General features: G+C 36.8%; 1 long non-coding RNA gene across 3 annotated transcripts in view; it reads left to right on the top strand.

Moving 5' to 3' along the window:
* LOC141568474 (uncharacterized) overlaps positions 1-13,691 on the top strand; it is a 145,333-nt gene that overhangs the window by 53,287 nt on the left and 78,355 nt on the right. For 2 of the 3 annotated variants that reach the window (XR_016021741.1, XR_012491619.2), the window contains exons 4-5: positions 1,409-1,521; positions 9,792-9,866. This is a non-coding gene — a long non-coding RNA (uncharacterized LOC141568474). The remainder of the gene's footprint in view (positions 1-1,408; positions 1,522-9,791; positions 9,867-13,691) is intronic. The other variant, XR_016021740.1, reaches the window with a different exon arrangement.

Here is a 13,691-nt window from a genome sequence, read left to right as displayed (position 1 = left end):
TATATTTCACATACACGAGGTCTGACAATTAAGTTCGCAAATTTATCCTAGAAAAAGTGCTGCATAACTCATAGCTGAATATCACTACAGTCACCGTTGAAGTTCACCCTTTGGGAAGCTATGCACCAACGCCAGTGCCTCGTCCACCCTTCCAAGCAATTATGGATATTTTTCTACAATGGCCATCAGAGCTGTGGTCTTACTACACTTGATGTCCTGAATGTCATCAAAATGACTTCTTTTCAATATTGCCTTTCTCTTCGGGTAAAGAAAAAAGTAGCTGGAGGCCAGATCAGGTGAGTAGGGAGGGTGTTCCAATGCAGTTACTATTTATTTCCTGGGTAAACACTCTCACAGACAGTGCTGTGTGAGCTGGTGCATCATCGTGATGCAAGAGCCATGAATTGTTGGCAAAAAGTTCAGGTCGTCTAATCTTTTTCATGCAGCCTTTTCAGCACTTCCAACTAGTAAACTTGGTTAACTGTTTGTCCAGTTGGTACAAATTCATAACGAATAATCCTTCTGATATCAAGAAAGTTTAGCAATATCTTTGCAACAAGTTTGTGAACTTCATTGTCAGTCCTCTCCTATATCTTTTTTTCCTGTTTTCTTTCAAATGGTTTGATGTCTTACTTAGTCTGTCATTAATTCATGAATTACATAAAATCTTTTCTCAGTTGTTCCTTTTACATTTGCATGACAGTCATGTTTTTAATTTTTTGAAAGTTACATTTTAGCAATGTGGTATGGAAACTTTCATTAGAATAACCACTTGGACATAGCACAGACTCATAAAATTGCCTGGCATCTAGGAGTTGTACATACATCTAAGATATAGGAGAGAATACTTTGGAAATTCGTGAAGTGAGGGCAGTAAGCAGGGTCATTTTTATAGGCCTTGAATACTGTAATAAGTAAATGAATTTAACATATACACGTAGATATAACTGTTATGCTGGACTAAAGAGACACAGGTTAAAATCAGAAAACAACTATAATCTTTCGTTTCAATGCCTTTGCAAGCCCACTCTGTTGGCACCCCTATATTCACAAGATGCAATTTAAGAAAAATCACAATAATTTTCTGGACTCTCTTAAAAAATAAATTCTGGTAAAACAAATCAATTGTAGTTAATATTTTCAGTCCCAGGAAATAATCAAAATTTCCAATTTTATTCAAGGCTTCTTCACAACATGTCTTGGCCCTGTTGCAAGGCTGGTGACCAGGCAGAGTAAGACATGGTCATTTTCTCTGTTTTCCTTACCTAGAATCTGTGCTTCCATTTCTCCTCTCCCACCTACCTGGTGGTTTGTAGCTCCTCATGAATCTTACCTGGTTCTATCCAGGTGATCAAAGGTTAGTACTCTCTCAGCTTGCTAAGCATTTAAATCTACTCTTTTCCCATAGGGCACTTTTGAAGGTAATTCAGAGAACCCGCCATCACTGGGATACTTGCAGGTCCTTTAACACAGTGAAATCCATCATGTTGTGAATGACTACTACAATGATTACTTAAAAAGGTACGTAAATTACATAAAGTACCTAATAAATGCTCAATAAACGTTTATTCTTAATTGTTTTAAGTTTTTAAATATTTTCAACATGTGATCGCAGCCACAAAAGAGAAATAGATGTATATTTGAAAAACTCAATTTCCTGTCTCACAGTCTAAACTATCTTAACAGTGATTCTAAACATAATTTTAAAATGATAACAAGATACATATGTGAATACTACTTTGAAGGATTTAAAACATATATAGAAATTATTTGCCGAATCACAACTATTTTCTGGCATAATCATCTCAAGTTATTACACATTTTTTTATTTTTTATTTCCAAACTGATTGGAATTAATTTTGCTTGCTCTTTTTTCAGTTCCCAGGCATCCACCTAATTGATACTGTGTTTCTGCTTCAGTTGATTAGTTTTTCTGTTCATATGCAATTTGGGGTTTGAAGGGAAACAATGATAAGCAGATTGAGTGTCAGTAAGTTTATCAACATACGGCTTTTCTGTCTGTGTTGGATGTGGGATGTAAAAATTCATTAAAACTCACCTTTGAAACTGACAAATAAGCAGCTCAGAAAAATATCTAATGAGATGCCAGCAGAAATTCTCCAAATACAACTTCAGCCATCACAGTCTTTATTAAACTATAGCAAACCAGTTGACACTTTTTTCTTTTAAACTTTTCTCGTAGGGGTAGAGATGCTACCTCCTGAAGGCTGAATGCAAGAAGCAGGTGGTATTTTTCCTGCTTCCTTGCAAGGTTTATTGTTTTGTTTAGTTACCTGCTGTCACTCAGAAGTCTGCTCCACTACCTTGCTCAGCCTTTGTTTCTGTTCTCAGCACTCACCCAAGAACTACACCGTAACTTCATTGAAGCACTAGTATGCAAATATATGAATCTTCTACGTGTTTTCTTTTATGACTTCAAAAATCATATTAATAATTTGTCTAATGTCGTGGCCTCTCAGTTCTTTAATCTCCTAGATTCCATTGAACTTTTTCAGCATTCCACTTCAGCTCATTATCAAACTAACAAACCACAAAACAAAATGAAGCAAAACTAAACAAAACCCGATCACTTTCAAGACTTGAACCCTGAATTTTCTTTCTAAGGAATTTTAGTTAGAAATTATATTACTTGCCCTTTGTATTCCTTATTTCTTTTTATTTGTAAAATATTATCTAGTCAGTTGTTCAGTGATCTTAGAAAAAACTTATTTAAACATGTTAAAATTCCAATATGGGCATGGGATATATGGGAAATCTCTGTACCTTCCACTCAGTTTTGCCGTGCATGTGAAACTGCTCTAAGAAAATAAACAATATAAAGAAAAAGAGAAAGGCTAATCTCATATGGGCTTGCTCTATCTATTAAGCTGTCTAATCTCATATGGTCTCTTTAAAAATGGCTCAGCCATCCTTATACAAGTTCTGACAATTAAGTCTGCAAACTTGTTGCAACAATGTTGCTAACTTTTTTTTTATATTAGAGGGAATATTCATTAGAATTTGTACCAACTGGACAAACAGTTAACTAAGTTTACTATTTGGAAGTGCTGAAAGGGCTGCGTGAGAAAGTTAGACGACCTGAGCTTTTTGCCAATAATTCATGGCTCTTGCATCACGACAATGCACCAGCTCACACGGCACTGTCTGTGAGGGAGTTTTTAGCCAGTAAACAAATAACTGTTTTGGAACACCCTCCCTAATCACCTGATCTGGCCCCCAATGACTTCTTTCTTTACCCAAAGATAAAGGAAATATTGAAAGGAAGACATTTTGATGACATTCAGGACATCAAGGGTAATATGACGACAGCTCTGATGGCCATTCCAGAACAAGAGTTCCAAAATTGCTTTGAAGGGGTGACGAGGCGCTGGCATCAGTGCATAGCTTTCCAAGGGGAGTACTTCAAAGGTGACCCTAGTGATATTCAGCAATGAGATTTGCAGCAGTGTTTGTAGGATGAGTTTGCAAGCTTACATGTCCCACCTCATATACACCAACAGTCTCTTTTGAGGTTGTTAATGATGATTCCTACCTAGACTTCTTGCCTTTTCATGTTTTGCTTATTCAATCTGTTCCTGGGAGACTATATAAACCGGGGAGGTTTATTCCAGAGATTTGTCCTTGTTTTTCTCACTCTACACATTACAACTGGGTGGATATGTCTACTTCAATGACTTCAACTACAGAGCTAGCAAGTTCTACATGTAAAGGTCTGCCTGAATGCTCTTCAGAGCTTTAACCATGTATATCCAATAGTCTATTGGGCATGGAATTTAACTATCTGGGTAACCTTGAAAAGATTACTTAGTTTTTTTTAAATTTTCTTAGTTGTAACATGGAATCATCATCATCATCATCATCATCATCTCACAGAGGTTTTTGTGAGAAGAAAATGAGATAAAGATAAAAATAGTTTATAGTAATACCGATTAGTCTATATTATTAATTTTATTATTATTTCATAACCCATAATTTACTTAAACTCATCATCCCCCCCCAAACAAAAACAAAAACTTCTGGTTCCTTGAGTCTATGTCTCTGTGAATACTGGTATCATCCATATAGTTTTTCAAGGCAATGACTTGAGAATAATTCCGAATTTCTTATTTTTTATTACCTTACCCATCATGTTAGTCAACAATCTGGTTGACTTTTCTGGGATCCATCCTGTCACTATTTTCAAAGCCGTTGCCTTAATTCAATCACTTCTAATTTCTCCCTGGGGAAGAAATGCATTTTAGTTTGTTTTAAACTAAGTTATGTCTTTAGTCTTAATTTGATTGAATCAAATCTCCACATTGCTTCCAGAGTTCTTGTTTTGAAATATAATTGTGTTTATTTTCTCTCCTCTTTTTAAATCCTTCTTTGATTCATTCCGATATTCTGGATAAAGTCCAGGCTTGGTAAACCACACAATACCCTCCAGAACCTAATGCTAGCCAACATTTCTTATCTTCTCTTCTATAATATAGCAACTCTTTATTGTTTTTCATGTAATTCTTCCTCTTTCTAAAATGTCCATCAACTATTCTTTGCCTGGCTAAATACTATTTTTCCCTCAGATTGTTTCTTTGACAATCTGAGCTGGGAACATCACCTGTGTGTTCCCATTATACCCTATTTTCACATCCGTTATAACATTTATCACTCTGGTGTCCTTGAGAATAACAATGATGAAACAATATGAAAAAATAGTGCAGAATTCAAGTGACCGGCCTATGTTTCAGGGACAATGGGGAAAGCAATCTTTATAGGTGGGGAAACTGGCTATATTGAAGAGATTTTGTGCTTTTGGTTACACAGCTGGTTCAATCTATCAATTTTTGAGAATCTGGGACGAATCCCCAGTCCTTCAATATTGATAATAGTTCTTCTGGATAAATTGAGTCCCTAGCCACTCAGAACAGTTTACCAGACAGAGGATCTTAAAGGAGATTTATATATAATTCTTTCTTTTCTTTTGACAAGGGAAAATATGTTGAAGTAACTGTCATATTATTTACAATATAGCATCTGGAGCAAGAACATTTATTTTTTTTTAATTTAAAATATTCCTTGGAAATATATAATAGCCAATTACAAGTTTTTAAATAATTCATGGGGGTGGACTCCAAAATCGTTTGCAGGAATATTAATTCACCTCATTTTTTTTGTAGTTTTCTTTCAACTAGATAATATAAAGCACATATACGCTGCCTTATTGTAAAACAAACGTTGCTTTAAAATAGAAATGCTATAATATTTGGCACTAATTGGGATTTTTGGCAGTCTCCAAAGACTGGCTTAACTAAAAAAAATTACTCCAAAACTTCACCTCTTTATATAATTCATATTGAGAACATGGGAACTGCATTTCTTTTGTTTTTCACCCCATGTCATCTCTCTATAGGAGAAGAACTGAGGTAAGAAAGGGCTTTATACCACTGATAATACGGCTGCTCTGATTCATTTTCCTGTAAGTATACAAGTACAATTTTCTTCTGTGGGTCATAGAGTAGTCTATGAGTGGCCTTCTCTGGGAAGTCCCTGTCTGTAAACAAAAATAAATAAATAAATGAATGAATGAATAAATAAATAAATAAATAAATAAATAAATAAATAAATAAGTAAAAACCATGCAAGTCAGTCACACACAGGGAAGGCAGCATAATTCCTGCACCAGTTAAGAAAAGAGTTGCAAGAACCACATCTTGGGAATCAAGCCTTGTGACGCCGTTTCCTAAGTAGAGAACAGTAGGCGTGATGCTCTGTGCTGAGGTGACGCCAGATCAAAAAGAGAGAGCCCATGCTCCCATGATCCTTGGACCCAGAGGACTTCTCTCTCCACTTAGACTTTGAGAACTCTGAAGTTGAGGACATGGTTGAGAGGAACACAGAGAGGCCGTGGGAAGCTGTGTCCACTCCTCTGCTTCCTTTTCTAATTCTGAGTAATAGTAACACACCATTTGTTGCTCTGGGAATAAACAACAGTAAATGCAACCTTGAACTTTGAACTGAGCCCATCCTTTGAACTGGGACCAAGTTTTGTGATATGTTAATTCAGGGCAACCAATCCGTGCTGTTTGGAGCACTGGATTTGACTAGATAATCCTATAACACCTGCCATTTTCAGATCCTTTTCTACTTTACATTACCCAATCCAGGAGGAAACAAGATCCTGGGAGTTTCTTATATATTTCTTGTTCATGCTCATTATACATATATGGAAAAATAGAAAATTAGTTTAAAATGACATTTTTAATAAGAGAAAAATGTATTGAAACAGAGTTATTTGAGACTAAAATCTTGGAGTAAAGGTATCATAAAGCCAACAGAATAAGGAGGAGGAGGAGAAAGCATAGTATAATTAGGTTTCCATGGAAACCAGAAAAAGTCTTAATAATTTTAATTTAGAATTATGGCCAAGTGTCATTCCTTTAATGATTTTAGAGACTGTTTCTTAAAAATGTGCTTCCTTGCTTTCCAAGAAAAGGACAAATGCATATTTTGAAGGTTAAGTTTCTAGATCAATTACAAGTGTTTTGCTATTTGTTTAAATGTTTTTAATTGGAAAATAGTAATTAGCTCAGTTTCACTCGTGGTAAATGCTCATTATTAATTATCTTAATGTTCTCAATATGACTGCACGTCTTCTGGTAGTTTCTTGGGGGGGAAATTACTATAATTTATTTCTGCACAATATCCACTGTGTGTGTGTGTGTGTGTGTGTGTGTTTGCGCACGCGCACGCATGTGAATGTCTGATTAAATAGTGGATATTATGTCTATAGATTGTTTTTGCCTTACCGGTAGAAAATTCAACTCTCATTCAATTAGCCTGTCTGTGAGAAAATGGGTATTCAGAAACTCAGCCTTTCTGTATAGCCGTTGTTGGTCTCACTGCACATTCAGGAGACAGAAGTACTTCCAGCTGTCTCTAAGCCTTGTTCTGGCCTGAAACAATATATTGCAAGAAACCTGATCATTCCATTTGTTTTTATTGAATAAGTACAGTATAGTTTTAGACTCCTATGAAGAGAAAGGGGTTGGACTTGTAATTCACAGTATTTCTAAACTAAATGTTGTACTAGATTTTGTTTCTACTCAGGCAGAGATCTTGACCTTATAATCAAAATGCCACTGTGACACATGGCTGGGAAAATATATGTATTTGTGTTTGTTCATCATACCAAATGTCCATGCAAGTGTTGCTCCGTTGAGGGGATGGGGCAAAAAGCTAGATATGGTCGAACTGGGGAGAAGCAAAGCAATAGAATGCAGAGAGGGGGAGCAGTAGGTGGGTGATGGCCAAAGTATGTGAAATCTTCTTTCAAAAGATTTGGCTCAAAAACCAATTTTAACTCTCTTGGCATTAGTTTCTTCACGTGCAAAATTAGATTAATTTCAAAGATCATCCTAGATTTAATCATTTATTAAAATCACTTACATTCATTTGTACTTTTAATGACAACTTTTTTTTTGTAATAAAATGGTTTATGTAACATTATCCTCTTTAGGAGTTCTTAGTAAATCAATATGATAATTAAAAGATTTACTCAATAGTAACATACTGAATGTTTATTACGTGCCAAATAGTACAAAAGGCTCAAGATGTAAGAAATGAATCACACCCTCTCTCTGTCCATAAAACTCACTCAGAAGAGCGAAAGAGATATGATTCTTATTGTGAAAAGGGCTGTCTTGGAAATAGTGCTAAGGGCTTCTGTTTGAAGAAAAGGTGAGATTGTCTGGATGAGGATACGTATGCTAGACAGAGACAATGGAATGCAAGTTGAATAGTGACGGATGAGAAGGGGTAAGACAATTCATGGAATAAGAATGACATTGAAGTAGTGTGAGCAAACCCATGAGAATAGTTCACGGCTATGCCAGGAGTGCAGTCTCCTTCTGTTACATTCATTTCAGTTCAAAGAGCAGCCACTGCTTATTTTCCATGGGCTAGGTAGTATAGTCAGCCTTGCAGATAGAAAAATGTAGACTGTATAGTCACTGACCTCTGAGAGCTGCAGTTCACTGGGGAGATGTGTAAACATCATTCCAGGAGCAGGCGTTGAATATTGCGATTGAGAGGAGTCCAGAGTGTTATAAGATAGGGAACATCTTACCCAAATCTAGAGGAGGCAATCTTTGAGCTTGCCTTATAACATGGGTAAAAGTATGTCAAAAGTGGAAATTTATCTCAGAAAAAGAAGACCAGAAAGAGATAAGAAACAGAGGATAGAAAGAGGACTACTAGGAATTCATTTTTATTAGATCATAAGATTAAAGATAGAGAATATGAGATGTGACTCTGAAAAAAAAGGGAAGGGGCGACTTACAGGAGATTTATATGCAATAATACTGTATTTGGACTTTACTTTCTAGGTTGTAATGAAGCTATTGGGAGCCTTTAAACTGCAGACCCACTTAATAGGATATTTATTTTAGGAGTGTGGAAGATGACTACAAGGGACACAGACCTGAGTTGGAAAGCCAGTGAGGAGGTTACTGTATCATCCAAACAAGAGGCAAGGAAGATGGAAATACAAAGTGAAGGCAGGTGGGGACAAGGGGAGATTAACTAGTTAAATATTGAAGGGTAAAACCAGAAGAATTTTTCAATCAATTATTTACAGGGATGTGAGAAAAAGACAGACATCTCACCTCCCCCTGCCCCCCACCCCCACAAACATCTTTTTTTCTCCAAGCTTAGAAACAAAGTCACTCTCTTGTGGATTTCATCCGATCTTATGTCTTTAAATGCTATCAATTTGGTGCTGTCCAATAGAACTTTTTGAGATGGAGTTTATCTGAACCTATTGTGGTAATCATTTCACAATATATATAAATCAAACCCTCATGCTGTGCACCTTAAACTTATACAGTGATACATGTCCACTATTCCTCAATAAAACTGGAAAAAATTAAATTGAAATAACCACATGTGCTGTGGCCATATTGGGCAGCAAAAATGACAACTCCTATATTTCTGGCTTCAGGTTTGGTCTTTCCCTATAACACAAGCTATCTCCAATTATCTACTCAATATCTCCACTTAGATTTCTACTGGATCTTAGACTTAGTTTAAAATCCAACTTTTGGACTTTTCCCTGAAATCTGCTTCTCCAAATATCTTTCCCGTCTCAGTAAATGGCAACTTGACTTGAGTTCTCCTTGAATTCTTTATTTCTATAATACCGTACGTCTTTTCTGTAAATCTACCATAAACATTTGTCTAGAATAGAACTGAATCTTTCCACCTGCACAATGATCACTTAGTCCACAATAATATTGCCTCTTGTCAGGATTATTGTAACGGCCTCCTGACTAGCCTCCCTGCTTTGGTCTTTGTGCTTTCTGGAAGTCCAGACCATGTTGTATTATTCTTCCCAAAATTCTTGCTCTGAGTGAAACCTGCAATTCTTACAAAGTTCTATACAATCTATGTTTCCTATGTCACCTCGTCTTCTACTTCTCTCTCGCATTCTCGTTTTTCACCAGTCATAGTACATTTCCTTGCTGTTCCTGGGATACACTAGACATGCTCCCCCAGCAGAGCTTTGCCTACACACTTCCTGCCGCCCAGAACCCTCTTCCCTTGGATGTCTGCATGGTCTGAATCTTAATCTTCTCCATGGCTTTGCAATAAAGCCTTTCCTGATAATCTTACTTACAATTTTATTCCCCCAAACTGACACTTTTAATCCACCCCTTTCAATTCCCTCACAGTACGGAGAGTCATCTGGCACAGCAAATATTTATTTTGCTTATTGCTATGTTTCTTCTATCTAGACTGGAAGTCTCCTGCTGGTGGGAACTTAATTGACTTTGTATATTCCCAGCACTTGGAACATTGCCTGAAACATGGTAGGTACTCAACACATTTATCAATTACTTGGCTATGTGCTTTTCAGATCTCTAATTCATGTTGAGTGGTCATATCACTAGAATAGAGGGCATAGGAGGAGCAGGCATGGCATATAGTAGGTGCTCGATAAATGTTTTTGTTGAATTTTTAAATGAGTTAGTGCAATTGACATAAGTTTAATCCTTTGAGGCAAAACATAGACTAAATGGGGGGGAGGTGATTCTGAGGATGGGTGATTTAGTGGAGCAACGCTAAGGTTGTGAAATCAACAAGGTTAAATTGTATTCTTTTGAAAGGGGAACCATTGGAGATGATGTTAAGTTGGAGAATGATACCTGTGGATTCCAGCAGACCAGTAAACTGGATTTGTGTTACCTTTCTTGACATCAAACTAATCTCTGCCATCACTGATCTAGTTTATGTTTTCATCCTTCTTATCAGAAATAACATCCCAACAGATCACTGTGTCTCCAATTTTTATTCCTCAAATCCATCCTTCATCTTGCCACATATTAATTTTGTAAAATATATATTAGTTCCTGTATTGTTGACTTTTTACCCCACTGACATTCCTTATGTTTATATATAAACCTGTGGCCTGTTGTCTCTAATTCTTCAAGGGTAACTCACAGGACATACTGAGAAAAGTTGTTATTATAGGATAAGGGCTACAGGCTCATAAAGAGTCAGCAACTTTTTACTTATCAATATATGTTAAAAAATGATATTTAATTGCAAGGTCCACTCTCTCCAAAAAATGTGCTACCCTGATTTGCTATTCACTAAAATTTCTTCACATGTAGGCACTTGTCAAAAGTCACCCATATTCTCTAATGATTTCACTTCATGATGACAAATGCTTGGCATTTTGTAGCTGGGCTTTGGGGGAAAGGTACAAGGCATACTATTAGTGCATGCATAATGGGTACCTTCCCCAGCTTCGGTACCAAGGTGTTTCTGACACAGCCCTGTAATTAATGAGAATGCACTTTCTGTGGTGCATACCAGTAATTTGGCAATGACAGAAACATATGCTTTGTTTGATGAACCTGAAAGTGAGAGGAGGTGGGAGAAAACTTGCTAGAAAGCTTATTCCAGTTGACAGTCTACCCTGGGTGACATTAATGAGGCTTTAAGTATGTTGATATAAATCAAGATATAGCCAGAATCAAGGCCAAGGCAGCTTGAAGAAACTGAAATTGGCTGTGTTAGTGCCCCTGGAGCAGATGAAGCAATGACGGTGCTTTCAGTATAAAGAAAATTACCAACCCCATTAGACAGCTAACGAAAGTGGGGAAGGGGGGGCGGGGAATACAATATCTGCTATCTTAACCTAACAGTGTAGACATCCAGGCCACAGCCAGGCGAATTCACTAGTGAAACCACCAGTCACATGAGTCAGAAATCTAGAAGTCATCTTCATTGTCTCTCACTCCCAACAAATCATTCCTAAATTCTTTAACTTTCACTCCTAAATATTCCTCAAATCCGACTCTGCTTCTCTATCCCTTCTCCGACTTTATATACTTGGCGCACATTGAATGGTCTCCTGCATGGTCATCTTGATTTCAGCATTTCCCTCCATTGAATCCAGCCATGAAAAAGCTACCAGAGAAAGACTTGACATAAAAATTACTCAGGGGCAATACACTAACTTCAGCATAAAATTAATAGCTGACATTTATCATATGCTTATATGCCCCACACTCTTCAAAGTGCTTTGTTTTTATTCTTTAATCTAAACAAGTCTACAAGGTAGGATTACTATCTCCAATTACAGAGGAGGAAACTGAGTCATAGAGCAGTTAAGTTAATTATCCATATTCTCAAATCACTTACAAAGAGGTGCTTTGAATTGACTCTGGGTATTTTTGTCCCCAGTTGCTTTTAATCACTATGTGACAATCCTGTCCAGGATGGCCAGCAGACCCCTCGAGATCAGGTCTCTGCCTCCCTCTCCTATTAACTGCCTGCTCACCACCATACACACCGTGTTTCAACTACAGTCACTTAACAATCCGTGCAGCATGCAATGCATGCCTTAATCTACATTTTTTTTTTTTAATATTGTGATATTGGTCTAGGCTCTGACCTTCTCCTTCTCTACCTGGTTTATGTTACCAAATGTTACCTCTTTCCACTTCTCCTTAAGACTGAATTTATAGTAAAATGAAATGTTACTTATAGTCCTGGATGCCCTGAATCAGAATCAATTGGAGAATTTCTTAAAAAAACAAATGAAAAAACAAACATATATATATATATATATATATATATATATATATATATATATATATATATATATATATATATAAATATGAGCCTCTTTTGGATTCACTGATTCACTGGAGAAAGGATTCCTGAAATCCTCATTTTCAGCAGACTCACCAAGTAATGCTTATTCACATCAATGTTTGAGAGCCAGCCATTGGTATGTAGTAATTGTATGTTTGGGCTCTAGAATTAGCAGCTTTGCGACTAAATCTCAGTTTGGTCACTTCCTGTGTGACCATGTGTTGGTTCTCTACACTGCCTGGACCCAGTTTTCTTCAGCTATGAACAGAGCTATGAACACTGGAGAGCAGCACGTATAACGCATGCAAAGGGCTTTGCGAGAGGGTGTGGCACAGCAAAAACTCAGTAATGCTCTCCATTACTATTCTTGCCCTTCTTTGTTTACATAGCACTTTGCTAATTCCAATATTATGGAATTCCTCCTACTTTTACACAATTTCGGGTCGCTTGCTTATTTCCCATGTTGGGCTGAACAGGAGAAGTGAGTTTCCTTCAGTTCTGTACTCCCCAATACGTGATACAGTTACCCACTCTCTCTATAAGTGTTTAATATGTTAGTTCAATGCATGATTTTATAATTTTTAAATGTTCTTCTTTTATTTAAATAAAACTTTTCTAATCAAAATTTAAAATAGAGACATGTGATGGAAGGAATCCAATTCTCTAAAATTGATAAGCCATTCATTTTCAAACATGTTATCTTGAATTTCATTTTATAGAAGCTTTGATATAAGATATATTCACTGATAAAAACTTGGAACTTTCCAAAAATATTATTTCATTTAATATATACTTATGGAAAGACTACTAGGCAATAAATAATCTTCTAAGTACTGGAGATAACAGCAATTTGAAACACAAAAATTCCTGTTTTCATGATGTTTACAAGCCAATGAATATGTTGGGAAGGAGAGGGGGCAGACAATACATATAAAGATAAGGAAATCTCATAGTGTATTAGTTTTCTATTGGGTAACAAGTTACCATAAATCTAGCAGTTCACAACAGCATGCATTTGTTATCTCACAGTGTCTGGGAATGGCTTCGCTGTGTCCTCTGCAAGGCTGCAATCAAGGTGTTGGCTGGGCTGCATTTCTGTCTGGAGTTTGGTGTTCTCCTCCAAGGTCACGTGACTATAGGCAGACTATGGACGTTTGAAGCTGTAGGACTGAAGTGTCTATTTTCTGGCTGGCTAACACCAGAGGCCACTTTCATCTCCCCATCGTTCCTTGCCTTGTGGTCCTTTCACACAGCCTCTCACAACCTGGTAGCTTCTTTCTTCAAGGTCATTAAGAGAATTTCTTGCTCCAGTCAGCTAATGAGTCTTATGTAACATAACCTAATCAAGGGTGTGACATCCCTTTGCCTTTGCCATACTCTGTTGTCTAGAAGCAAAGTCACAGGTCCTGTCTGGATACAAGAGTAGGGCCTCATGCTTGGTTGTGATTCACTGGGATTTATCTTAGAATTAAGATTACCCACACATATGGTATGTCAGATGGCGATCAGTATCATGGAGAAAATAAAAT

The sequence above is a fragment of the Rhinolophus sinicus genome, chromosome 7 (genome assembly GCF_057876585.1).
Source record: "Rhinolophus sinicus isolate RSI-liver-muscle chromosome 7, RSI-T2T, whole genome shotgun sequence".
NCBI lineage: Eukaryota > Metazoa > Chordata > Mammalia > Chiroptera > Rhinolophidae > Rhinolophus > Rhinolophus sinicus.
This window is presented reverse-complemented; position numbering and strand designations above follow the sequence as displayed.